This window comes from Adiantum capillus-veneris, unplaced genomic scaffold, assembly GCF_014529385.1.
Source record: "Adiantum capillus-veneris isolate H3 unplaced genomic scaffold, ASM1452938v2 Hic_scaffold_313, whole genome shotgun sequence".
Lineage (NCBI taxonomy): Eukaryota > Viridiplantae > Streptophyta > Polypodiopsida > Polypodiales > Pteridaceae > Adiantum > Adiantum capillus-veneris.
Window position 1 is genome coordinate 120639 of NW_028221429.1, and position 27166 is coordinate 147804.

Genomic DNA, 27166 nt, shown 5'->3' on the forward strand with positions numbered 1-27166 from the left:
GGTAGTACCCTCTATTGTGCATATAACAAAGAAACAAGATGACAAAGTTCTCGAAGATGGACATCTGATAGCGAAGAGATGGAAACAAACATTAGTGAACTTGAATCTTTGGATGATTCCTCTAGGTTTAATAGCAAAGAAATGGATGACAAGGAGCCACCAAGGGAGGAGACGGGGGTGGAGCCTCTTGAACTCCACTCAAAAATTGTGCCACCGCTCTCCACCAAACCAACCACTCCTCCTTTTAAAGAGTCACAAGGTGCAATTGAGATGCAAAACAATGGTCAAAAACCGCCACCTTCGGAGTAGCAAGTCAATGAGGACAAAGAGATAAAGGCAAGTAAGGAAACCGCAACCTCTCAACAACAAATTCCTATAGAGATACAAGAACACAGCCAAGTGAAAGATTCTGGAAGGACGGAGCAGGCTCCCCGAACTGATAAAAAACAAGAGCAAGAGAAGCCTAATGAAGTGCCAAAAGTCAAAGATCTAGAAGCTGACACCTTGCGCAAACCAAACACTTCAGAAAGAGAACCGAAACCGGTGTCTCCACGTACAAGAGAAATTATCAAAGGTCTCCGGAGGTAAACTCATCTAGTCGTTTGACATTGAAGTATATCTAGAGCGTATAAAGCTACAATTCCAATGTCAAAAGGCTATTAGTAGCCTGCGAGAGATGGACCTAGCAGATGCAAAAGAGGAAGTATTGAAAGTGAGAGGAATAAATGATCAAGCTACTATAAATGGAGATTCAGGAGCTCCTAAGCAGACAAGCACATTCACAGGCTGAGCTAGAAAAAGAAAGGAAAGATTTCGCTTACTATTATCAAGAAGCTCAGAATTACAATGAAGTAAACAACCAACTACAAGAGAATCAACAACGGTTGGAAGAGGCGCTTGAAAGAGAACGGCAAAAGGATATGAGCTTGGAGAATCTTATGGTGTAGTGAAGAACTCACACGGCTTCTAGCAATGCAAGACACACCAACCCCATATTCAACTTCATCGACTCCAGCAACTACTTCAAAAGAAAAATATGATCGAGAGGCCCTGACTGCAGGACATAGATCTATCCAATCCCAAAAGGATGAAGAAATCAAGCAGCTTCAGGAGCAACTGGCCGCACCACAGGAATAATTAGATGCCCAGAGAGTAGCACATGCCTTAGAGCTACAAAAGAAAGACATGGCAATGAGTGCCATTCAAGCTCAAACAGTAGTGCCTACTATTACACCAATCACATAAAAAATAGAGCACACATGGGTAGACCCACCTCCAGTAGAACTGCCAAGCACTTCTACTCAGGCAGTTTACACAATTTTGAAGCCCCTTAAGACACGACAAGAGATGCTTGGGATGAGATAAAGTAATGGATTGCAAAGGTGTAGGATGAAATCCTGGGATAGCTTCCATACATGGCGAAGCAAACAGCCTGTAGTGTTGAATTATCATGTCCCCACCAAGCCGGCAAACAACTTCGCTACCTTAGAAAAGTACATGGTGAACACCTTACAAGGGATCATCACTCAGATGAGAGATGTCCCAAATTTTTTATATCAAATGCTGGTGAAGATTTCAAGAATTCTCATAACCTGCATCACAACGTTTGAAGACATTGAATCGACGGAACACCCGTGGCAAGTGTTCCTGGAAGGAACTAGAGGCTTGTGCTAGAACCTAGAAAACATAAATTCCAAGCCATGATGTGATCAAGGGGATGTACACTTGGGTCATGTTCCTACCCTCTCAATACATGTATACATTTGAGAAGGCGTTCATGACGGGGTTCTTTGAGATTGACTATACAATTTTCAACCCATGACCAAAATTTGTCTGCCCGCCATGTAGCCTATCAAAGCACACTATTGAATAATCCCTTTAAGGATTTAGCATCAAAAGTGGAAATTGAAGCAAGGGCTAAAAAGTTCAGGCTCCTCACCCAAACATTAGAGAGCGCACACTGCATTACTATCAATTCCTACAATCACAATGAAAAAAAGCAGCTACCAAAGCTAGGAACAAGGACAACATGACAATTGACGACAAAGATGCAGACCAGGACAGAGTTTGCACAAGGGTATGCAAAGACTAGGAAGGGGGGAATTTTGGAAGTCGAACCAGATGGGTGCCCTCCTAATCGACCCCTTCTTCATGAGCTCTAAAATTTTGAATATCCATCATTATTTTTCAAAGAAGCCTTCTAATTATGAGAAAGCCCTCTGATTTTAATCATATATTTGATGAGTCTGTCTATGCAAATCTGAGTTGTAAAGTCTATCATTTGGTTAAAGCCTTGTAAAGCCGGCCATTGGCGAAGAAGCCCTTGGTATAAAGTTTATTTTTGTAAGTGGGAAAGGGACATTATCATCTTTGAAGATTTTTGAGTTTGAGTGTACGACTGAGAACGACTACTCTCACGCACCTTGTAATCATCATATCTTGAGCTCTGTTAATCACATTTTGATTTCCTTGGCTATTGCTCTCTCATTCAAGTGTAATCAGTGTCAATTCTGTTGTTGTTTGCGACAATGTGTTACCGAGCTAAATCGACTGTTTTGAGTGCATTAATAGTTGTTTTTTGACGTTTCGACAATAGGAGAGTGTTCCTAGGCCATAGGGCAATCCTTTTCGTATGTTCTGTTGGAGGTTTCATGACCTTGATCATGATAAATTGTGATTCTATTACCTCATCGGAATGCGACCAAACTTGGTAGGATTGTGCCCTTAGGTGTCTTAGACCTCCTCCTAAAGTTTTGCAGCATTTGGACTTCGTTTGAGTGCCAAAATGGCATGAAACTTAGTGCGGTGATATAGGACATAGACAATTGGCAAGTTTGAGAGTGATAGGTTTGCTAGTGCATTAGATGATGTCGTTTTGCAAGTTCACTTATTGAGGTTGACACCCTCAAAGAGTCAGTGTGCCCCATCCAAGTTGCTTCCATGAGTATTGACATTATGTTAGTGCCAGGTAGCTATGCTATAGTCGTCCGTCTCGCAACGACCCGCTAACACCACGAGCCAAAAAAGGACCACAACAAACGACCCCGAATTGCCTATGAGAAAACACCAAAACAAAAACCACCAAGCTATTGTGGGTGAGTCATGCACCCTCAGCCAACAAAGCAAAATTGGCTTGGCATGCCACCAGGAAGAGACACCCTGCCAGTGCTCCGAGGGGGGAACAACATGAGAACAACCATGCTGCATTTTCAGCCCATAGGGCCATGGAGGGGTGGCCTCCACTACAACCAAAAAGAGAGGGGGAGGGCATCGGGTGAAGCCCAGAGTATCGGCTAAAGCTATCGGGTCCTTGCCCCAAGGGGAACCCAGCTTCACTGTGAGAGTTAGCCCACCAAGCACCGCGACCGCACCATCATCCCATGCCAAAACTCCAACCTGCCACATAGGATGACCGAGTCCTCCCTGCCCATTGATTCTTTGAGGCTCCAGAGGAGCAGTAGGGAAGCTCCCTTGCAACCCTAGAACTTGGATCGTAGAAACCTACTATGCTTAACTTCAAAGTGGTTTGTTGAAAAAAGAAATTATTAGCCACACCTTGCATTCCTCAATTAACAAGTCTGGGTGATTAGTAGCATTACTAAAAGTTCACAAGGTTTAAGTGCTCTCCACATTCACTTCAACCAAGCACAAATCTATCTTTTAATTCTCTCTCTCAGTTTACATCTCTCTAGGTGTCGCTCTCTACCTCTTTCTCTCTCTCTCACACAAGTGTCTGTACACATGCTCTCCATGTAGCTGACTATATGTCTCCCATCTGTCTGTCTCTCTCTTTCTCTCTCTAACATACACACACATTGGCAGCTCCATCAACGCATGGCATGGTAGCGGTGTCTAGAGTATTCTAAGCAGAGAGGCCCTTTCTCTGTGCGCATGGGTTATTGCAATTGTGTGAGTCGAGACACTCCATGGCTCGTTGAGGCTTGGTACGATTGTGGCGCTGAGCTCTCTGTATCTCTCACTGACGTCGCTGTTGTGTGACACTGGAGTGTGGCACTGCTCTATTCAGCTGCTCTTGGTGTTGTTGTAGCCAGACCATAAACTCTCTCTCTCAACTAAAAACTTGCTCCATATCCTAGTGTGTTAGCACTCGAGGAAAAAGGGGTTAGAGCTAGGTGCAAGCAAGGATGGGGCTGGAGGGGGACATTGGAGGAGAGGCGGTTTGGGGGGGGGAGGGGCAATTGGCAAGGGAATCCAAAAAGATTCCAGGTCCTTACTTCCTTTTAGAAGCTGCCAGGTAAGAAAGAACATGTGTGTCAGTATGTTGTGCACATGCCAGTTTGTTGGCGGAGAGAAGAGGAGCAGGACAAGGGAGGGCGACAAAGGTGCATCGAGAGGGGGCACACAACTCTCTCTCTCTCTCTCTCTCTCTCTCTCTACGACTGGATGCTGGCGTGGAATGGGGGGGGGGGGGAGGGAGGAATATCTGCTGGAATCCCATTGAGTAATGGGATTTCTTTTAATATAGAGGATGTATCATCGAAACAAAACAAATATTTGCGTTTGAGACATTGGCTTTTAAAAGTGTGACCATTGCTTTGAAATGCAACAAAGAGGACTCTTGGGGTAGTTTCCTATGACGTTATATCTCGCAGTTTAGAGTGGACTCTCGGTACTATTCCATATGATGCTAGATCTTGAATTTTTCTTGGCGTTGTTCCTATGTCATTAATAAATAATCCTCTTCTTTATTATAAATGATGCTCTTTATAGATATGTTCGAGATCCTCACCCAAATACGCATATGTAAGCTCTTTGCCTTGTGTTCTCATCTTCTAATCACTCCCTTTCACAAAGAGAGCACCCATGGGCCATGCCCCTTATTTCAATACATAGTCATGCTATTGTATTTCCTTTATCCCACTGAAACCTGTACTTCGAGCGGGACAGCTGAACAACGAAATCTAGTTGATACTACAAATATTGCTGATCTGCAGCGGGACTCGGCTCTTAGGAAATGGTATATTCCAAATTGCCAAATAGATTATGATGCGCCGTTTAATGCGGGTCAACTTACTAATCTCTTTAGTTTAAGACATGGACCTATTTTCAATTTAAATTTCATGGAAGAGTCTCCCTCCGCTTGCGCAGAGCCCCTTCTGATCAGTTCGCCAATGGAGGACGGCTCACCATCGCCAATGGTAAGCGCCTCCGTCTCCCCCCCACCGCCCCCCCCCCCCCCCCCCCCCCCCCCCCCACACACACACACACACGCACGCACATACACTTGCGTGCGCACTCACACAAACCTGTTTACGAGCTAGCTTGTCGAATAGAGAAAAGGCGCTTCTCTCCTTTCCTTCTTAACTTGTTGCAACAGGCATTGCAATTTGTAATATCCTCTTGTGGCCGTGGCAAATATCATAGCTAGTCAGTACCCAACAAAATCATGAGTTTCATACAACTTTATCGAGCAAATATATCAAGTCTAACTTGTGCCCATTTCGTCTTCCTGCAGCCTTATCAACACAATAAAGCAAGCCATTTTCTGTTGCGCCATGGCAACCAGATGTCATGTTTCCTTGTGCCTCCTCAGCAAGAGGTGGACGTCTCTGAATTATGCTTTATCGATCATGGTCAGAGTATACAGGACCAAAAATTCAAGCAATTTTGCAAGCCAAACAATGGTCGCTTTCATGCTCATCTTCACCATGGCGAACTCGTTGAAGACATTTTCTTGTAAGCAGTATTGCTCTTATGTCCATTCATGCGAAAGTTCTGCTGATTTTAGCCCAACTTTTCTTCTGACATGCTGCTGATTTTAGCCCAACTTTTCTTCTGACATGCATATTAACTATGTCTCTAACGTTACATTTGTTGTTGTAATTCAGTGCATGGAAGCAGCAGGTTGTGGTCTTGGTCCATTTCCATGGGAATTTCCAGATTCATGTTTTAAGGTTCTTGATGAAAGCTACAGTCAAGACTTCTTGCATCGCAATGAGGTAAAAGGAGAGCTGCACGTGCACAAGGAGGGTTGTGGTCATGAGCAGATCAGACATGGCGATCACTTGGACTGGCTAGTTCCGTTAAGCGATGGTTCATTTGCTGTCAGCCATGCTCTTGGAAATGATAGCGAAATGTTGGAGCATGGGCGGCTCATAAAGATTGGAGAACCACATCATCAAACAGCTAAGAACCGGGAGACTAGTTCTTTTGCCTTATTCAAATTCGAGGCTCCGCAAATGGGTGCCTCAGATAGTAGAACAAGATCACTTCCTTCCAATGCAGCTGACGAACTTGTGTCAGCTGAGAATTCTTCAGGGCATGTCTTTGATGCAATGCAACCTTTGTTGAAAGAACCAGATGTCAGCATAAATATAGAAAATGATGCTGAACCAATTAAACTGCAAAAGACTGCAATTGATGTTTTTGGAATTTGCTGTCCTGCTGAAGTCCCTTTGGTCAAGAAGATTTTGGAGCCTGCCCCAGGAGTGCAAGAAGTCTATGTGAATGTTGCGGCTAGATTAGTAACGGTGCAACACGATGCTTTTGCCACTCCCCCGGCCAGACTAGGTACAGTTTATCCCATGTATTCTTTCATACTTGCTACCTGACCTCTTATGTTGGAATCTAACAATATTCAATTTTATTCTACCATCATTAAAAATACAAGTGTTTGCTTGCTGCTGAATTGCCAGTCAAATTGCTGAATAATGCACACCTGGAAGCCAGCATCCATGTTACAGGGGAGTGGAAGGCTGCACGCAAATGGCCTTCTCCTTACACGTTTGCCTCTGGGTTTTTTGTCCTTATTGCATTGTTTCAGTATGCATTTTACCCGTTGAAATGGGTTGCTCTTGGGGCTGTGGCAGTGGGTGCCCCACCAATCATTTTGAAAAGTTTCAGAGCCCTGCGGCGTTGTATTCTGGACATCAATATATTGATGATAATTGCAGGCAAGTGATTTTATTGGCTCCAGAGGAACACCGATGCATTCAAGCTTTTTACAAGCTGAATATCAAATCACTGTTCTGCTCGAATTTTGTAGTTGCTGGTTCTATTGCCCTTGGTGACTACCTAGAAGCTGGTCTGATCGTGTTTCTCTTCGCTCTTGCGGAATGGCTTGAGTCAAGGTCATCGGACAGGGTATTTCTCTATTCTTTCAAGTGTTGTTTTTTAGTGCATGCCTGTGGTGCATTGATCAAAATTAGTGAAAAATCTTTCTTCGCTTATCATGACTTTAAAGTCAATGTTCAGGCACGATTAGCGATATCTTCTGTGGCAAGTTTAGCCCCCCAGAGTGCAATCCTTGCAGAAACTGGTGCAAGGGTAAACGTCTCGGAGGTCAAAGTTGGGACAAGGCTTGCTGTGAAAGCTGGAGAGTCAATACCTATTGATGGCACTGTAGTATCTGGGAGGAGTGCTGTAGATGAAAGCAGCTTAACTGGAGAGTCACTGCCTGTAGAGAAGGAGGCTGGTACTCGTGTTTGGGCTGGTACCATCAATATGACAGGTGCTGCTTCTGTGGAAGGAGTGTAAAAGGAGATTGCATTTTTTTGTCTCTATGAATTTAGTATCACTTTTTATGGAGGTTGAAGTCGATGATGATTAAGCTGTGATGCTATTAATTCAGAAATTTCAAGTTCAAACGTTTGTGCTCCTCAACATATGTACACGTACGCACGTGCACATGCACACACGTGTGTAGTGTACACATGCATTTGTGTATGTATGTGTTTACACATATACAGATATACATATATGTGTATGTAGGCATGCTAGGGTGTGTGTACATTTCTATATATTAATGTATGTAAACACATATGTCACATATGAAGTACATACATACAGATACGTGCGTGCCTACCTGCATCATGCATTATATGTATGGATGGATGCATGCATAATGACTTCGTGATGGTATGTAACAATCAATTTTAGCTAGAAAACTGGTTTCTGTAGGAGTTTCAAACGTTCCTGCTATTTCTTCCCACTGAATTTCCTGGGGATTTTGTTAGGATATATCTGTGTTGAAACTTCGGCCTTGGCTGAAGATTCCGCTGTAGCAAGGATGATAAGATTAGTAGAGGAGGCTCAAACTCAACGCTCTCATGTGGAGCAGTTAATGGAGTCATTTGCTAAATACTACACTCCACGTAAGTTCTTCTAGTCTTTCTTCAACGTGTCAATTTTTTAATGTTTTCTCAAATGCGAGGTTAAAAACTAGGTATTGTTCCGGTGGCCCTGTATGTCATCTTCTGTTGAGTTTACAACAATTCTGTGTTCATCGTAATGGCATACAACCTATTTTTTTTGATTGAAGCTGGTTTTCCATCATTGTTACTTTGCACACCTGTTGTTACTCTATCCATCATTTGTCATAGTCTGTAAAGTCTGGTTCAAATTCTGCCCTTAGCAACCTTGGAGTGGAGATTTTCTAATGTTTGAAGGATATTTCAAGATTTCAGCTCCTTTCAAAGCATGAAGATATCTGTTTGAGTTTTATGTACTGAGCTATATTTTTTCATGTATGGAATGTCATAATCAATTCATGTTAGACATTTATTATGATAACATACTCTTAACCTACTTATCCTCTTGCCTCCGGGAAACATGCGAACTAGGTTAATGTACTAAATGTCATGCATACATTACATTAGGACCTCCGTTGTGCATACATGCATAATGTATGGATGATCTGATCTGTCATTCATAATGTTCGTCGAGACATGCAATTATTTATGCTTTGTTGATCATTCAAATGTAACACCTTTTATGGTTGCTAGATGGGTCTACAGAAATTTTAAGGTGGGTGTTATGGACATATATTAAGTAGCTAGGAGAACAGACGAGTTGTATTTAAAGCAGCATCACCTCAAAATGCATTTCAATAGGTCTGAAGCGTGAAAGGGCCAAAACGGCTGAAATGTCTAATTCTGCTGGTGAAATGCCTTGCAATGAAACGTCTGTGACAAAGTTTATCTGTATGGAAACCTAGCCTCCCAAAGTTTTTGTCATATAATTCTAATGCTGTAAAAGCGAGCAATTTATGTATCTTTTGTGTATGCTACAAGAAACTCTTTGTTGAGTTTACTAAACCACTATTTCTACATGGCCTTGTTGGCCCCCTCTCTGTCTCACAACCTAGTCTAGACCATCATAGTTGGTCTCGTTAGATATTTGATGGGTGGAGAGATCACTAATCACTATGATCTCTATGATGATCCGTTGTAACTTGTAAGGTTGCAGGGCCTCATGAGTTCGTTGAGGAGGATTGTCCCTCTACACATCTCTCTCTCTAAAAAGAATCATCAATCGAGCAAGGGAAGAAGTGACGATGTGTGGAAGTGTAAAGTCTAGATCTTCATCATTTCAATTCCGCTGCATCTGACATTGGTATCAGAGCTTTGTAGCTTTTGCACTAATGCGCTAATCTTTGAGTTTTTTTTCCTCTTTGGTGCTTGAGTATGTGTTGTAGGACCGTGCGCCTTGAGCATAGGAAATGCAAACATTGTATACCGGGGGTTATAGTTGTGGTGCACTTGCAAGAGGGTAGTTGACTTGGTGTGCGCGCTCAACCACCTCGACATAAAGAAATTTGAGCGTGGATATTTGCAGTCAAATTCTTCGACATGATAGATCGCATCATTTAAGACATGCACTGGAAACATAAAGATGCTGATTGCGAGAATTAGGATTTGTTAGCGGCCTGTGTCGACAAAGGAAGGCGCCATCCATATCAGCCTATTAGAATTCCAACATTTTAGAAGAGGCATTGCATCGTCATTGATTTGTACAAATCTTTGGCAGCACTTCGGGTCCACACTACATCTTCTTAGCAATCGAAAGCCATCAATCCGAAGCCTAAGGGTTCCAATCCGAGGCAACCACCGTGGGAGTTCATTGGCATCGCGAGCCTACATTTGCAGCCACATTCATTGCAGAGATGAGGATTCATCTAGAGCTTCCATCGTACGACAATCTAGTTGAAGCCCCAAGACGAGCCTCTATCTTTGAGGAGTTATTTGGTGATTTCATGAGACATCATATAGAGGACTTGCCAAGGTTTGTGGGCATTTCAAAGGATATATCTTGCTTCATTTCCCATTCGGCGTTTCTCTCGCCAATCTTCTCGTATAGGGGCAGCATAGGTTGGGTGGTAACCTTCGTAGGCATCAACGTTTGCATATCCAGCCACTTGTTCTACGCACATCCATCCGGTTTGCAGTTTGGCTCACACCATCCGAGTTGGGGCAGCAAAGGCTAGCCGGTAACCAACAAGGGAATCATTTATTTATCATTGAGGAGGCAATCTAGTGGTTGTGAGTAGATGTATCATCACCATCCATGTCTTTTGGACATTTCTACATCACCTGCGGGACCCTCTCTCTCAAAAGTAGCCTTGGAAGACATCATCTAGAAGGCCATTCGTTCAAGACCATCTTATGGCATGCATGGAGTTTGGTACCAATACTTCACCTTAAGTAGGAGGGGATGTCACGTGTACATGTCTCTGTGCGCCACGTGGACATGCTTCATCTCGACTTCCAGAGCCAATTTTGTTCTTATCCCTAGATAGGAGCGTCTAGAATCCTAGGAGGATTAGTACCAACAATTTTGTGAGTGTGTTTGCAAGACTTGGACGAGTTCATTAGATTAGGTTTTTCAGTTTTAGAACCCTCTTGGATAAATGGTTTGTACAAGCGTTTTGATAGATGTTATTACACTTTGGTGGGCATCTGAAATGACGTGCATGTAGGTCTAGGTTAGAGGAATGCATCGGTCCAGTCTGTTCGTCAAATGGGTCACAAAATTGTGAGTTATCGTCAGAGAACTCCCATGTGCGCACATTTTCCCGACTTCGGCACTCCGGACGCGGCACCTCAACAGTCAATATAAAAGGAGCAGCATACTTGTCACGTGTACATGGCTGTGTGCCACGTGGACATGCTTCATCAACTTCGAGAGCAATTTTCCTTTTTTTCCTAGATAGGGATGTCTAGGATTAGTATCGGCAATTTTACGAGCGTGTTTGCAGGGTCTGCATGTCCGGACAAGTCCATTAGATTAGGTTTTCCACTTTTGGAACCCTCTTGCATAAATTGTCACGTGGGCACTTCACTCAGAGCAGATTTCAACTCTAATGGATGCAAAAACAGTTACGTAACTTGTATGGTTTTGTTCAGCATATAATATGACTCTCGTTCAATACATGTACTGTCGCGTGACACATCCCAACCCTATGTGTCCGTAGATAGGCTACACCATAGCAGGGTTTCCATCAAGTCCAGTCAAGTTAGATTAGAAGTGATCTGGCACTTTTGTGAGTCTATTCGTAGACCGTGCATGCCCAGTCACTCAGTGTAGATGCATATCCTCTGGTTGCACACTGCATAAGCATAAGCATTTCCATCAGATTCCATAAGAGTCAGTTTGGGGATTTTTCATATGACTTTATCCCATTTTTCCCTATTTTTAACATTTTTCACTTATTTATTAAGTGACTTTTGTTGGGTACTCAGGAGGGCAAATTGGGTAAGTTAATATATAAGCAAACCCAAGTTAGCACAAATTGGTAGATGAGCCAAGGAGCACAGTAGGCTACCAAGCAACAGGTGTTTCCCTCCCTCTCTCAGCAAGACCCTCTCCAAGTTGCTTGGTGAAGCCCATTCCCCTGCATCATCCTCATCTTGGGATCGCCCACTCTTCTGGCTGCCCTAGCGCTTTCCTCCCATGCAGATATCGCCAGCAAGCATTGAAAGCTAGCGTTTTTCCCACTGGTCACTTCAGCATTTTTGGCCACTACTAACGCCAGGCAAAACTCAGCAATTCAGCGATTTCATCAAGCAAATTGCAGCAGACTACCGAGGCCGGGTAAGGAGTTATTAAGCACTTGGAAAACTGCCATTTTCAGCAACAAGTCCTCTGCTGCCACAACGTTTTTTTCAGCCAAGAAACTTCTCCAAAAACGCAGCCTAAGTGTAGGAAAAAGCAGCGTTTTGCTCTCAGCAATTCAGCCCTTGAACCGCAGCAAATACTCAGTGTTTCAGCCGGCAGTAGTACCTTAAAAAACGCAGCAGAATCCTAGATCTCTTCAGCGTTTTTCATCCATTATTCAGCCCGACAAAAACAGTCATTTTTTAGCCACGAAGAAGGTAACAAATTTCAGCCTAAGTCGCCGTCGTCATCATCGGCATAGTCCCATTGCATCAGTCCATTGCATACGCATTGTACACCTTTGTGCAATCAAGTAGACCACTCTCGCCGACGAGAGTGGGGCCTTCGGAGGAGGGTTTTACAACCTCTCGGTGTCGTATCTCTTCTCTCTCCTTCTCTCAGTCTCATTCAGTTGCACGCACAATCCACTCACTCTGTTCGTGACCACAGCACTCTACAAGACGGAAAGCTCTCTCTTTCCTTAAAGAACTAAAAGGAACCTTGAGCAATAAAGATCACTAATCTTGAGAAAATACAACATTCATTCCGCTAAACCTTACATTGGTATCAGAGCTTTGGAAGTGTTCTGCATTACTCAAGGGAAGAACCACAATAATTTTTTTGCTTGTTGTGATCGCACGAATCCAAGTTTACTTGGGCGTGGCGATTCCTAATCGTGTTTTGTTGAAGAGTGACAGGAATCCCAAGAAAGAAGGGCTTGTCCAGCCTCCCCTTGTGTCTCTTTTCACTCATTGAGAGCGGACCGTGCACTTAGCGGCCGGCCAATCGACGTGAGGTGGGAAAAAGCAACCTTGGTGTGAGCGCAAGGCCGCCAAGGGGTACGCCCGCAGAAAGGAGTAGAACTCGGGTGAAGAGAAGATCCTTCTCCAACGCGATTTGCAAGCGAAAGAACCCCTCAAGAACCTCAAGACCCTCAAGAACCAAGTTCCTCGCGAGCTTAAGACCCCAAGATCATAGTGCATGGTCGTCACCCGAAGCGGCATGGATACTTCGCATTCAGGTGATGAGCATGAGAGAGGCGACGAAGGATTTTCCCCACTAGGAGATTTTTCCAACCCTCCCTCATCGCCATCTACGCCAGACCCTATGGAGGCAATGATGAAGCAAATGATGGCCATGATGGATAGACAGGAAGACAAGCGCCTTGCTTTAGAACGCGAGCGCGACGCAAGAAAAGAACTGAGGAAGGAAGAAGCGGCAGCAAGAAATGTAGCATTGGAGGCCGAGTGTGAAGCTCGACGAGAGCTACGCACTCAGGAATTGCTTGCCCAAGTTCTCGCCTCGAAGACTGAACCACCCAAAGATCATGGGAGTTCTCTCGTGGTGCAAGCCACGATGCGGATTCCAACAACCCAGTCACCGAAAAAGTGACTTTCAGTAAGTATGATGGTAAGATGGATGCTACGGTGATTCATTCTTGGTTGCATCAATTTAATGCTTATTTTGCGACAACTAAGAAAACAGAAAATAGCAAAGTTTTGACGGCAGCTATGTACCTTGCCGGTGATGCCATAAATTGGTACCATGCATGGCAAGAGGCACAGCTAGCTGCGCACCTAGAGGCAGCCGACGATTTCACGCTCCTCTCTTTTAGTTGGGCTGATTTCCAAGACAAGCTCAAGGCGCGGTTTATGCCACCTCAGTACCTTGCACGCTTGAAAGAGGATTGGCGTAATCTCAAGCAACATGGTATGCCAGTCATGTCTTTTTCTAACCGTGTTTTGCAGCTAGGCACTCAACTACGCAAGTCGGATGATGAGCGCAAAGAGGCTTTTCTCTTTGGGTTAGACGAATACATCAAGTTTGATGTTGAAGTCTTTGACCCCGCGGATCTCAACAAGGCGGTAGCAATCGCTCTCGTCCAAGAGATGAAGCACAACAAGGGAAAGCCTAAGGAGAACAAGTCTTCTCAAGGGACATCTCAGAATTCTCAGAACACACAAAATGGTAAAAATGGTAATTCTTCTAGCCCTTCTTCCTCTAATTCCTCGGAAAAGAACTCTAACAATGAATCTAAGGGTAAATCTAAAGCACCTGCAAAACCTAAGCTAACCCTTGATGAAAAAGCTTCTCAAGGAATTAAAGGAGGATACATCACGTCGGAAGAACAAGTGATTTATGCTAAAGAAGGTAGATGTTTTCAATGTCACATTAAGGGTCACATTAAGAAAAACTGTCCTAAGACAGTCCCACCTAAAGAATTAAAGGCACCCGCAACTACCACAAACTCTGTCACAACACAACCTGCATCTTCTCATGACTCCGACACACACATTGATGAATCTCTCATGAAGTGTTATGGTCATGTAAAAGGACAGCGTTTTGTTGTATTGTTTGATCCAGGCAGTATGCATGATGTGATTAGTCCCTCTCTTGTTGAGAGAGCCCGCCTAGAGGTTAGTCAGAAATCTCCTCTTGAGGTTTCTGGCTTCGCTCCTGGTATGGACTCTCTTATCACGAAGGAGTGCCTTGATGTGATGTTTATCGTTCAGCGGAGGACCACTGCATCGAGCTTATGGAGGGAGCGCAGCCGGTCAGTAAGGCTCCCTACCGTTTGAACAAGTCACAGGAGGAAGAGTTAGAGCAACAACTCACGGAGTTGGTGGCTAGAGGATTCATACGTCCTAGTGTAAGCCCTTTTGCTGCCCCTATTTTGTTCGTTCGCAAGAAGGATGGTTCGTCTCGTTTGTGTGTTGATTACAGGGCATTAAACAAGATGACCGTCAAGAACAAGTTTCCGATGCCTCACATTGAGTATATCTTGGATAGGCTCAATGGGGCAAAGGTTTTCAGCAAGGCCGATCTCAAAAGTGGATACCATCGGGTACGGGTATTCAAAGGCGACATTTTCAAGACTGCCTTTCGCACCGAGCGAGGGCAATGGGAGTATATTGTTATGCCTTTTGGATTGACAGGAGCCGTGGGTACGTTCAATCGTCTCATGGTAGGTCGTTTCGGCGACATGGTAGGTGTATGTGTGTTCATCTTTTTAGATGATATTCTCATTTTTTCTGCATCGTGGAAACAACATGAAAGGGATGTTGAAAGGGTATTAACTCGTTTGGATGAGTGTCAGTTGTACATTGCAGCTAAGAAGTCTGAATTTTTTCTTACTGAAGTCACTTATCTGGGTTATATCATTTCTGCAAAAGGCGTCAAGCTAGACCCCGCGAAGCATATAGTTTGCACATAGAGAATTTTGCACGCATTGCTGCACCTATGATTGATGTTTTGAAAGAGGTAAAGACTCGCCGTCAGCGCGTAGACTTGCCCGGGGCAGCCATTGAGGCTTTCACAGCTCTCAAGGTTGCGGTGATGGAAGCTCCGTGTCTTATCCTTGCTTCTTGGGATGATCCCTTTGAGGTATGGACGGATGCGAGCAATGTCGCCATAGGCGCTGTGCTCCAGCAGCATGGTCGTCTTGTAGCTTTCCTTAGCCGGAAGCTCAATAGTGCGGAAAAGAATTATTCAGTTTATGATAAAGAACTTTTGTCTGTCATTCACTCTCTTAAGCATTGGAAGCATTTCTTGTATGGTAGAGAGTTTACAGTACGCACAGATCATCAAGCCCTCAAGTGGCTCCAGTCTATGCCTAGTGCACATTGGAGTGATCGCCAAGCGCGGTGGTCATAATTTTTTGAGCAATTTGGAGGTTTGATTGAGTATGTGCCTGGAAAAGCTAACCCTGTTGCAGATGCATTGAGTCGCAAAGGACAAATTTTGGCTCTTGAGTCAAAAACCACATTTTCTATACATGGTGAGTCTTTTGACAGCATGAAGAATCAATATGCAGATTCGGAGTTTGGTAAGTAATTGCAGGCGCTTGCTTTGTGAGGATTCTAGGTGCTAATCCTTAATTAAGTACTTAAACTCATGATTAAGACTTAAGAAACTGAAACTGAACTTAGAACAAGACTTAGAAGACTCTGTGTTTGATTGATTGAAATGTGTGATACAAGGGTTCCTTTTATAGGAATTGAATAGTCATCAGTGAAGAGGCATGTCTCTTTGTGAAGAGACATGACTTTAGGCGAAAAGACACATCCTTTCGGCGAAGAGCTGCAACCATTGGGCGAAGAGTCGCACCCGTAGAGCAAAGGGGTGTGACCAGTCGTCGAAGGAGTGTGGCTTTTGGCAAAGAGACACGTCCTTTGGGCGAAGGGGTGTGACCATCCAAGCGCAGGGGTCCTCCTTGGCATGGCACTTCGCGTATCTGCAACTAGGAGTAGATGTATTGCTGTTAACATAGTCACAATCGTGACATTCGCTCCCATTTAAAATGAGAGCCCGTGTCAAAGAAATGACTTTTGATGTTGATAGAACTCTGGAAAAGCATTGAATCTTCGAAAATCTTCAGTCTTTGAGTTATCAGAAACCTTTGTCTTGAACCTTTGTTTCTTGCGAAACCTTTTTGCTTTGACTGCTAAATCCCATGTCATTGCATTATTCAAAGACTTTTTAGAGGCATCTGGCATAATCAGGTTGACTGCAACAAGAGGTTTATCTTCAAAATCCTTCGTGTGATGTAAGATTTCTGGTTTAAAATTTTTCAGTAACTGCGAAATATTTGGGGAAGAGGAAATCAACTTTAGTAATCTCTGGAGAGGATTTTGTCTTGAGACTGTAATCATCTTCCAATAATGAATCCCAAAATTCTTCAGAATCATCTTCAGGAACTGTAACTTCATGACTTGTAATTGGCATATCATCATCCAGTAAAGAATCAAAGAAAGCATAGTCGTCTTCAGACTCGGAATTTGCAACTATATCTTTATCTTTGTCTTCATCAATTGATTCATGATAAGTTAATGAATTAAAAAATTCATCAATAATAATATCTGCATCTGCATCGGAAATCATATTCTCTTCATAATCCACTGTATCATGCTGTTTGCAATTGACTAGTACACGTGAGGCTTGAATCACTCTTTCCGCATGAGAAAGCCCGTGTAAAGTCAATTCACGTCCATCTTTGAACAAATTGATAGTATGTCCTCGAAAGCTAATTGTTGGATCATATTGGAATAACCAATGCTGACCAAGAATCATGTCGTAATAAGATAAAGGCATGACTTCAAAATCCAGTTGATCTGCATAAGTTTGAATCTCGAACTGCAACTGTCGAATTGTCTGATCACAAGTCAAAATTGATCCATCTGCTAATTCCACATCATATAAGTGAGATGTCTTTTGAGTTGGTAAGCCAAGTTGTTGAACTATCTGAGTGCTGACGAAATTATTCGAGCATCGCTGTCCACTAAAATATTGATGGAGCGACCATTCAGTAGTCCAAGAAGGCTCAAAACTTGCTTTGAGAGAGGCTCCAAAACTGAAGAATTACACTGAGCATGCTTCATAAGAATACTCGTATCCTCAGAGACACGAATCGTATTGACCACAGATTTTCCTTTATCCTTAGCAGAATCTAGTTGTTCAGAATTCGATGATGTTTTCGCTTTTGAATTTCTTTTCAAATTAGACGGATTTGGTCTCTTTGGACATTGATACCATCTATGGTCACCACTGCAAATTGTACATAATCCATCCTTCTTTGAAGTCGAAGATGAATTTGACGAAGAGCCTTGCTGAGTATTGGAATGCTGATCTTGAGAAAAATCACGTCCATTACCACGATCAAGTGGAGGAACATGTGAAGAAGATCTGCTTTCAGATTGTCGATCTTGAGAATAGAACCTTGAAGTTGAATAAGGTTGTGTTGCTTGCTGTCTGAACTGAGACTGATGTTGCTGACTTTGGCTATAGTTGTCTCTGCGATCGCGCTGTGAAAAGCGAGTGCTGTTTGAAGATCTGTTACCAGGGAGAAAATTCCGTGTAGGGCGTCGATTATCGCCAAGACGCTCCACATAGGCAATTGCAGCATCCAAGGTGGTAGGGTTGTATTTGTGCACATCATCCTTCAGGTTGGGTTCAAGTCCGTCGATAAAGCTGTGAAGTTTATCAGAGGGACTAAGGGTCTCTATCTCCAGAGTTAGCCTTTGGAACTCTGTGATGTACGCGGCCAAGGAACCTGTCTGGCTCAGGCGGCGAAGAGAGGACCGGGCATGAAAATCCGCATTGGCAGGTTCGAACGCCTTGCGAATAGCACGCCGGAATTTATCCCAAGAAGGTGTGTTTTTACCATCAGCAACCCGTCGTTGCCACCAAAGAAATGCTGTGTCCTTGAGCAGAGAACTAGCAAGTGCAACTTTTTTACTCTCGACCAAGTCCGTGTTCGATAAGTAAATCTCCATTTTGAACAGCCATTGGTCCAGCACGCGCTTGTCGCGGCGACCAGTGTATGGTTCTGGCAATTTAACATCAAGCTTCTTCTTCTGTGCAGCATTAAAAATTTTATAAAGTAATTGAAGTTCGCGATTGTCTACCTCTTCAGCTGGATCTGGTTCGTTCGGTTCATCCACTGAAGCTTCGGAAGGTGTTGAAGATGTTGCATTAGTAGTTCGAGAAACAGCAGGTCTACTTCGAGAAGTGTTTTCCGTGTGCATCTCATCCAAGCGAGTGTGAAGTGATGCGAGGCTTATGGAAAGTGTGGCCATCTGCTCCTTGATGAGAGTAAGAGCATCGTCAGATTGACGACCTCCGTCCTGAGAATTCGGCATGGTTACGCCTCAATGGGAATTCTCGAACAGATGTAAGTTCTGGGTCGGGAACAGGTTCTGGAACGGGTTCTCCGTGAGCGGAAAATCTCTATGAAATAAGTTCGTGCTCGGGAGTCGGGGAATCGAGAATAATTATCACTGCCGGTTCTAAGCAGGGAAATTCACCTGCAAAATTTCATCGGGAAAAATCTGCGTAGTGGTTCGCGTCGGCCATGTGTGCGAAATATCTTGCGCAGTAGGTGCACACAGAGCAGAGCAAGGGAGAGGCAGCGTAAATTTTTTTTGTTTATTTTTATAAAGGTAAGTTTACGTGAAGAGGCTTTCACATGGGAGTTTTTTTTAAATATGGGTGTTTTCACATGGGGTTTTAAAAAATTTGGGTTTTCTTTTGGCCGGTCACCCAAGTTTGGGGCGGGCGGGCAGGTCACTTAGGACTTAATATATTTGAAGGGGTAATCATAAGGTGCAGCTAGCGTAATAAACTAGCCAGCGTAGCCAATCTCAGCCAGCGACTAATTCAGCCAGCGCATAAAATTCAGCCAGACAGCACGTACAAATCAGCCAGCGTTTCAACATGGGCAGCCCAACGTTTGCAAGAAACTCAGCCCAACGTTTTCAGAAATTCAGCCTCCAATGTACGTGACTCTCAGGGAAGGGGTGCGATCTTTGGGAAGGGGTGGCTTTCTTGTGCCCTCTTGCGAAGAGGTGCCCTTTGGATATGCAGCAGCCAACAAAGGGAAATCAGCCCCTTGCCGAGTGAATGGGCACACAGGCGAAGCGACACACCCGTATGCGAAAGGGTGCGAGCAAGGTGAAGAGGTACTGTCCTTTCACATGAAGAGGTGCGCGCACAATCTCGAAGGACACCACCCGATGAGGAGGCCAGGTACGTGGCACTCCCGCACACCCACATTTGCATCCCTGTCCTTTGTTCTATTATCTATATGTATGTAATTGGAACAAAATAGATTTAAGTTACCTCATGCTTGTATGCACATGCGTACCATCTTTCTTCTGCTTCCATGCAACTCCGGGAAGGGGTAGAGTGTAGGGGCGAGGGTGAGAGGCTCACAATCTTTGGGTCCCGGAAAAAATTTGCTCTGATACCACTGTGAGGATTCTAGGTGCTAATCCTTAATTAAGTACTTAAACTCATGATTAAGACTTAAGAAACTGAAACTGAACTTAGAACAAGACTTAGAAGACTCTTTGTTTGATTGATTGAAATGTGTGATACAAGGGTTCCTTTTATAGGAATTGAATAGTCATCAGTGAAGAGGCATGTCTCTTTGTGAAGAGACATGACTTTAGGCGAAAAGACACATCCTTTCGGCGAAGAGCTGCAACCATTGGGCGAAGAGTCGCACCCGTAGAGCAAAAGGGTGTGACCAATCGTCGAAGGAGTGTGGCTTTTGGCGAAGAGACACGTCCTTTGGGCGAAGGGGTGTGACTATCCAAGCGCAGGGGTCCTCCTTGGCATGGCACTTCGCGTATCTGCAACTAGGAGTAGATGTATTGTTGTTAACATAGTCACAATCGTGACATGCTTCCCAAGGGCCCAACAACTATCTCATTTGTGATGGATTGTTATTTTTTCGTTAGCGTCTATGTGTGTTGCCCTCTCTCAGGCCAGCCATATTGCATGATGCACATGACTCCATCACGGGGAGGCACATGGGTATGAACACCACATTGGAAAAGATTGAACGATTTTTCTATTGGCCTAAAATGCGAAAAGATGTGTTTAGTTATGTCACACATTGCACTATATGTCAAAAAGTGAAAGCTCCTCGGGGTAAGCAGCAAGGCCTTTTGCTTCCGCTGCCTATTCCCGAGGGACCTTTTCAGGATATCTCTATGGATTTTGTGACTAACTTACCACCAAGTCAGCATTCAAGGAACACTCAATGTTTAACTATTGTTGATCGTTTTAGCAAATTTTGCATGTTGATTCCTTGTAAGGCCACAATTACTGCACAAGATGTTGCACGATTGTTCATAAAGCATTGGTACCCCCTCTGTGGTTTGCCAAAGTCCATTGTTTCAGATAGGGATGTTAAGTTTACGTCCAACTTTTGGTGTGCACTCTTTGAAAATTTTGGTACAAAGTTAAATTTTTCATCCGCTTTTCATCACAATCAGATGGTCAAACGGAAATTTATAATGAGTTGGCTTTTGATGTGTTGAAGTCTTATGTTCATGATCAGCAGTCTCAATGGGAGCTATATCTCCCATTGGTACAGGCTATTCTCAATGATTCCTTCTTTTCTGCTATTGGTCGAACTCCGTATGAGGTAGCTTTTGGCCGCCGATTCCAGTCATTGTTGACTCGATCGGTCAGTCAAATGCCTGATGCCAATGCTGAGAGTCAGTCATTGGATGAGATTTCTGAGAGTGTGAAGCTTCGGCTAAGCAAGGCTCATGAATCTTATTCTCGACAGACTAACAAGCATCGTCAGGAGGTCTCGATCAAGGAAGGAGATTGGGTGTATCTACGAATTATGAAACAGCGTCTTAAGCAAGTTGGAAAGAAATGTCCTAAATTATCTTTTCGTATGTATGGTCCATTTCCAGTCATCAAAAAGATTAATGAGGTTTCAATGAAATTGAAGTTGCCTAACTCATGGTCAATGCACAACGTTTTCCATGTTTCTTGGTTGAAAGTGTTTCAGGGAACACCTCCAAAGGACGTTTCGAAAGAAGAAGAACCGGAGATCATCGATGAAGCAGAAGTTATGGAGCCGGAGCAAGTCTTGTTGCATCGGTTTCGCCATGGTTCGAAGAAACAAGTACGACAGTATTTTTTGAAGTTCAAAGATCGAGGAACCCATGAAGCGGTGTGGGTAGACGAAGAGTTCTTCAAGGATTATCCAGAGTTGTTGGCAGACTACAAGGAAGCCATGCAGCTCGGTACCAGTACCTCACTTTAAAAAGAGGGGGTGTCAGTGACACATCCCAACCCTATGTGTCCGTGGACAAGCTACATCATAGCAGGGTTTCCGTCAAGTCCAGTCAAGTTAGATTAGAAGTGATCTGACACTTTTGTGAGTCTATTCGTAGACCGTGCATGCCCAATCACTCAGTGTAGATGCATATCCTCTGGTTGCACACTGCATAAGCATAAGCATTTCCATCAGATTCCATCAGAGTCAGTTTGAGGATTTTTCAAATGACTTTATCCCATTTTTCCCTATTTTTAACATTTTTCACTTATTTATTATGTGACATTTGTTGGGTACTCAGTAGGGCAAATTGGGTAAGTTAATCTATAAGCAAACCCAAGTTAGCACAAATTGGCAGATGAGCCAAGGAGCACAGCAGGCTACCAAGCAACAGGTGTTTCCCTCCCTCTCTCAGCAAGACCCTCTCCAAGCAACTTGGTGAGGCCCATTCCCCCGCATCATCCTCATCTTGGGATCGCCCACTCTTCTGGCTGCCCTAGCACTTTCCTCCTATGCAGATATCGCCAGCAAGCATTGAAAGTTAGCGTTTTTCCCACTGGTCACTTCAGCGTTTTTGGCCACTATTAACGCCAGGCAAAACTCAGCAATTCAGCGATTTCATCAAGCAAATTGCAGCAGACTACCGAGGCCGGGTAAGGAGTTATTAAGCACTTGGAAAACTGCCATTTTCAGCAAGAAGTCCTCTGCTGCCACAGCGTTTTTTTCAGCCAAGAAACTTCTCCAAAAACGCAGCCTAAGTGCAGGAAAAAGCAGCGTTTTGCTCTCAGCAATTCAGCCCTTGAACCGCAGCAGATACTTAGTGTTTCAGCCGGCAGTAGTACCTTCAAAAACGCAGCAGAATCCTAGATCTCTTTAGCGTTTTTCATCCATTATTTAGCCCGACAAAAACAGTCATTTTTCAGCCACGAAGAAGATAACAAATTTCAGCCTAAGTCGCCGTCGTCATCACCGTCGTCGTCATCGGCATAGTCCCATTGCATCAGTCCATTGCATACGCATTGTACACCTTTGTGCAATCAAGTAGACCACTCTCGCCGACGAGAGTGGGGCCTTCGGAGGAGGGTTTTACAACCTCTCGGTGTCGTATCTCTTCTCTCTCCTTCTCTCAGTCTCATTCAGTTGCACGCACAATCCACTCACTCTGTTCGTGACCACAGCACTCTACAAGACGGAAAGCTCTCTCTTTCCTTAAAGAACTAAAAGGAACCTTGAGCAATAAAGATCACTAATCTTGAGAAAATACAACATTCATTCCGCTAAACCTTACATGCACATACATATATGTGGTATGTAGGCATTTCAGTTAGACGTTTTCCCAAGGTCTTTATGGAGGCTTGAACATTTCGGGGTGAAACATTGCATTTCGGCTATGGAAGTCTAGAGCTGAAACATAGTGCAGTGATGCTGATTTAAAGTAATGACATGATTCGAGGTCTAGAGCTGAAACATAGCGCAGTGACGCGGATTTAAAGTAATGACATGATTCGAGGATAGACTAATGAGATTGTCCAATGCTTTTTTTAACATCATCTAATGCAGATTAATTTTTTTCATGATGTGCAGTTGTGATAGCTGGTGCTTTGGCTTTCACAATAATTCCAGTAAGTGTACATGCGCACAACATTCGGCACTGGATGTACTTGGCATTAGTTCTACTTGTTGTGGCTTGCCCTTGCGCTCTTGTGATCTCCACTCCTGTTACAACAACCTGTGCAATAGCACAAGCTGCTCGATTGGGTCTCCTTGTGAAGGGTGGAAAACACTTGGAAGCTCTTGGAAAGCTGAAAGTTGTTGCTATGGATAAGACTGGCACGCTTACTGAGGGTTGCTTTCAAATAATAGAAGTGCATGCCTTAAACAAGGAAGCCGATCTACAAGATGTCCTATTTTGGTAAACTACTCTCTATATGGTCGACTTTTTAATTGTGCAAATTAGTCTATTATACCTTTACAAGGACACAAAGTCTTCAACTTGAGAATGTGGGAGAAGGGTCAGAAAAAAGGCTTAAACACAACTATTGCACACAATCTAGTCATGTTAATGGAGTACGGAGTACAAAACAATTTGTGTATTGACCAAGAAATTGACTACACAAAATCAACAGACACTTATGAACCTGAAAAATGAAGAATTTTCTATGTTGAATCATTGCTTCAGGCTATCATGCATTGAGAGCAAAGCAAGCCATCCCATTGCATCAGCTATAGTGGACTATGCTAGGCTGCATGGGGCACAATCAGGAAATGCTGAGGTCGTTGTGGATGAATTTAGAGTACTTCCTGGAGAAGGTGTGAGCGGAATCGTCAATGGTCATAAAATTGCTGTTGGGAATGAACGCTTAGCCAGTCGGCTCCTTTGGTTGGAAGGTAACTGTTTCTATATCAGGCATCATGTTTGTCAAATATGGCTCTCTGCAGAGTAATACTTAACATGCCTTACGTAGCTTCAGGTGCCGATTCTGCTCTTCTGGAGAGTTGGAAAAGCCAGGGTTTAACAATCTGCTGGATTGGTGTGGATGAAAAGCCAATATTGATTATGAGTGCTGGTGACCAGCTTCGACCAGAAGCCAGGGAGGCTGTGAGAGACATGAGGGTAAGCCTTGTCATCGAAGTTGTTCTTGGTTATAATTAAGTAGCAGAGTAATGAGAATTTTACGGTCTCGCTTGAGACCGCATTGTTTCAGAGATTGGGTCTCCGACTAGCTATGCTAACTGGAGATAGTTTGGAAGTGGCCAATAATGTACAGAGAAAGGTATTGACTTCTTCCTTTTCGGGTCTAAAGACAAAGGCACTCTGCATACATCATGACAATGCCGCTGTATATATCATGGTTTGCTACACTTCACACCAGTATAGATGAACAAATCTGATTTCCTAGTCTTGCTTGCAGCTTGGACAAATTGATGTGCATGCTCAATTGCTTCCTGAAGGCAAGGTGGAGGTGCTTCAGCAATTAAAAGCAGCCGGCCTTACTGGTATGGTTGGTGATGGAATTAATGACGCCCCGGCATTAGCGGCTGCTGATGTTGGCATTGCTATGGGCGTTGCTGGTACTGCCATTGCTATGGAGACAGCTGACATAGCCCTCATGACTAACGATCTCCGAAAGCTACCAGTTGCTGTGAGACTTGGCCAAAAAGCTCGCAGGAAGATCCTGCAAAATATTTTTTTATCAATTACAACCAAAGTGCTGGTGATTGTGCTTGCAGCAGTCGGATATGCATCTCTTTGGGGTGCTGTCCTTGCAGATGTTGGCACTTGCCTACTTGTTATATTTAACAGCATGCTGTTGCTAGAAAGGAAGAAGGATGAAGCAGGACGTCTAGGATTATTTACATTTTGGCGGAAACCCAAAAGCAAAGTTTGCCAGAAAGGTGTCCTGCTGAGCAGTGAGGAGTACATGGACACGGAAGCTGAACCCTGCTGCCCAAAGAAAATGGAAAATAACGGAGAATCTGCCCAAAGTACCAAGCAGGAAAATCAGTCGAGTCAGTCCTGTTGTTCAGCGAAGTCTTGTTGTGATATGAGGGGTGCAAACAATGGAATGAGACGAAGAGTGAGCAATAGAGACACCTATGATAAAGATTGCCTAGGCATAGATGAAGGAATCTGCTCATCAATTAACATTCCAGAGCTTGAAGGCTTACTCTTGAAGCAATCAGACAGTAGAAGAAACTTGAGCGAGTGCTCTTGTTGCTCTAGTAAATGTTGTACTGGCTGTAGTAGCAGGAACACCACTACCAGTATGATGCAAGCAGAAAGTGATGCCTCTTGTGGCATCACCATAAAACCCAATGTCCTAGAGACTCCATACAGCTCTAGGCAAGCCGTGAACTTGTGTACCTCAAGGGGCACAGCTGGTCAGTGCTTCACTACCAATAGTTCATTGGGTGCTACCCCGGCGTGCTGTGCTGCTAAAAGCCAAAGTCCTCCAAAATTACTACTTTCACCCATCAATTGTTGTGAGAAAGGATGTTGTGGAGGTGCTGCCATGACAAGACAGAGCTGGACACCTGATGCTTCACTCGGTGCTACCCCTGCCTGTTGTGCCTTGAAAAGCCAAGCCCCAGCTCCAAGCGTACAGCTTAAATCCCTTGATGGTTGTGAGAAGGGATGCTGTAAAGGGCCAACCCGAAAGGCAGATGAGTCAGAAATAGGAGTGCCAATGCAGAAGAAGTCTGAAAGTACTGCAAGGATTGGCCATTGCTGCGGAACCACTAAGCCTTTGGTTGCTACTGTTGCATGTAGTATGCCTGGAAGCAAAGTTCCAGCTTCAAGTTTACGGCTCAAATCTATTGATGGTTGTGAATGGGGAAGTTGCCAAGGAGGAAGCCAAAAGGTATGTGAGTTCACAGCAGGGAAGCCATCGCAAAGCAATAACGAAGGTGCTGCCACAGCAATGCAATGCTGCACAAATGATATTTCGTTGGGTAGTTCCCCTGCTTGTTGTCTTTCTGAAGGCAAAGCCCTAGCTCCAAGCTTACAGCTCAAATCTATAGACGACTGTGAAAGGGGATGTTGTGAAGGGGAGATCCGAAAGGCATGCGAGTCTACAGCAGGGGATCCATTACAAAGGAAATTTAAAGGTGCTGCTACAACTGGCCAGTGCTGCACAAACAAAACCTTATTGGGTAGTCCAAAGACAGGCGAGTCTACTGCAGGTGGGCCATTGCAAAGGAAACCTGATGGTGCTGCCAAAACTGGCCAATGCTGCACAAACAATACTCATTTGGGCAGTTCCCCTGCATGTGTGTCTGAAAGCAAAGCCCCACCTCCCAGCCTGCAGCTTAAATCTATTGACGTTTGTCAACTGGGATGTTGCAAAGGGGGGAGCCATAAGGCAGATGAGTCTACAGCAGGAGAGCCATTTCAAAGGAAATTTGAAGATGCCGCTGAAAGGGACCTGTGCTGCACAAACAATACCTTGTTGGGTGCTTGTGCTTCCGAAGGCCAAGCCCCAGCTCAAAGCTTGCAGCTCAAATCCGTTGATGGTTGTAAACGGGGTTGTTGTCAAGGGGGAGCCGAAAGTTAGACGAGTCTATAGCAGTGGAGCCATTGCAAAGAAAATTTGTAGGTGCCGCCATGACTGACGAGCGCTGCCCAAACATTGCTTTGTCGGGTGCTTCTCCTGCATTTTGTTCATCTGAAAGCAAAGCCCCAGCTGCAAGCTTACAGCTCAAATCCTTCGATGGCTGTGAACGGCCATGTTGTGAAAGCCAGAGCCTAAAGGCAGACATGCCAGCAGCAGCGCAACCAATATGAAAGAATTTAGGAAGCGTTGCCGCGACAGGCCATTGCTGCACAATGAACACATCTTTGAGTGCTCCTCCTGCGTGTTGTACGTCTAAAAGCGAAGCCCTTCCAAGCATAGTACAGCTTGACTCCAACAGTGGATGTGAAGAGGGATGGTGTAACATGTGGACAGAGGATGGGGAACCCAGTGCGAAGGGAATGTGAAAGTGATGAAGGAAGCTACGAAACAATATGTAGACATGCTTTGTCTCCCCCCCCCCCCAAGCTACCTGCATGAGGTAGGGGTTGAACCAGTGGCCACAGTTAAAGCCCCTCTCCTTCTCCTTGACAAAAGCATATGTAAATAGGCCTATGTTCATCGTTTCTTAAGTATGTAGCAACCTAAGTAAGTAAATAGTAGTCCAGTATCCTCATTT

At 44.1% G+C, this 27166-nt stretch overlaps 1 pseudogene across 1 annotated transcript; it reads left to right on the top strand.

Moving 5' to 3' along the window:
- Positions 1-5559: 5559 nt before the first annotated feature.
- On the top strand, positions 5560-27166 carry LOC147417235 (uncharacterized; annotated as a pseudogene). Its single transcript, XR_015187410.1, has 11 exons — positions 5560-5697; positions 5850-6531; positions 6657-6914; positions 7007-7104; positions 7216-7471; positions 7977-8114; positions 23060-23387; positions 23655-23863; positions 23947-24089; positions 24181-24249; positions 24388-27166. The product of XR_015187410.1 is annotated as an uncharacterized LOC147417235 (transcript).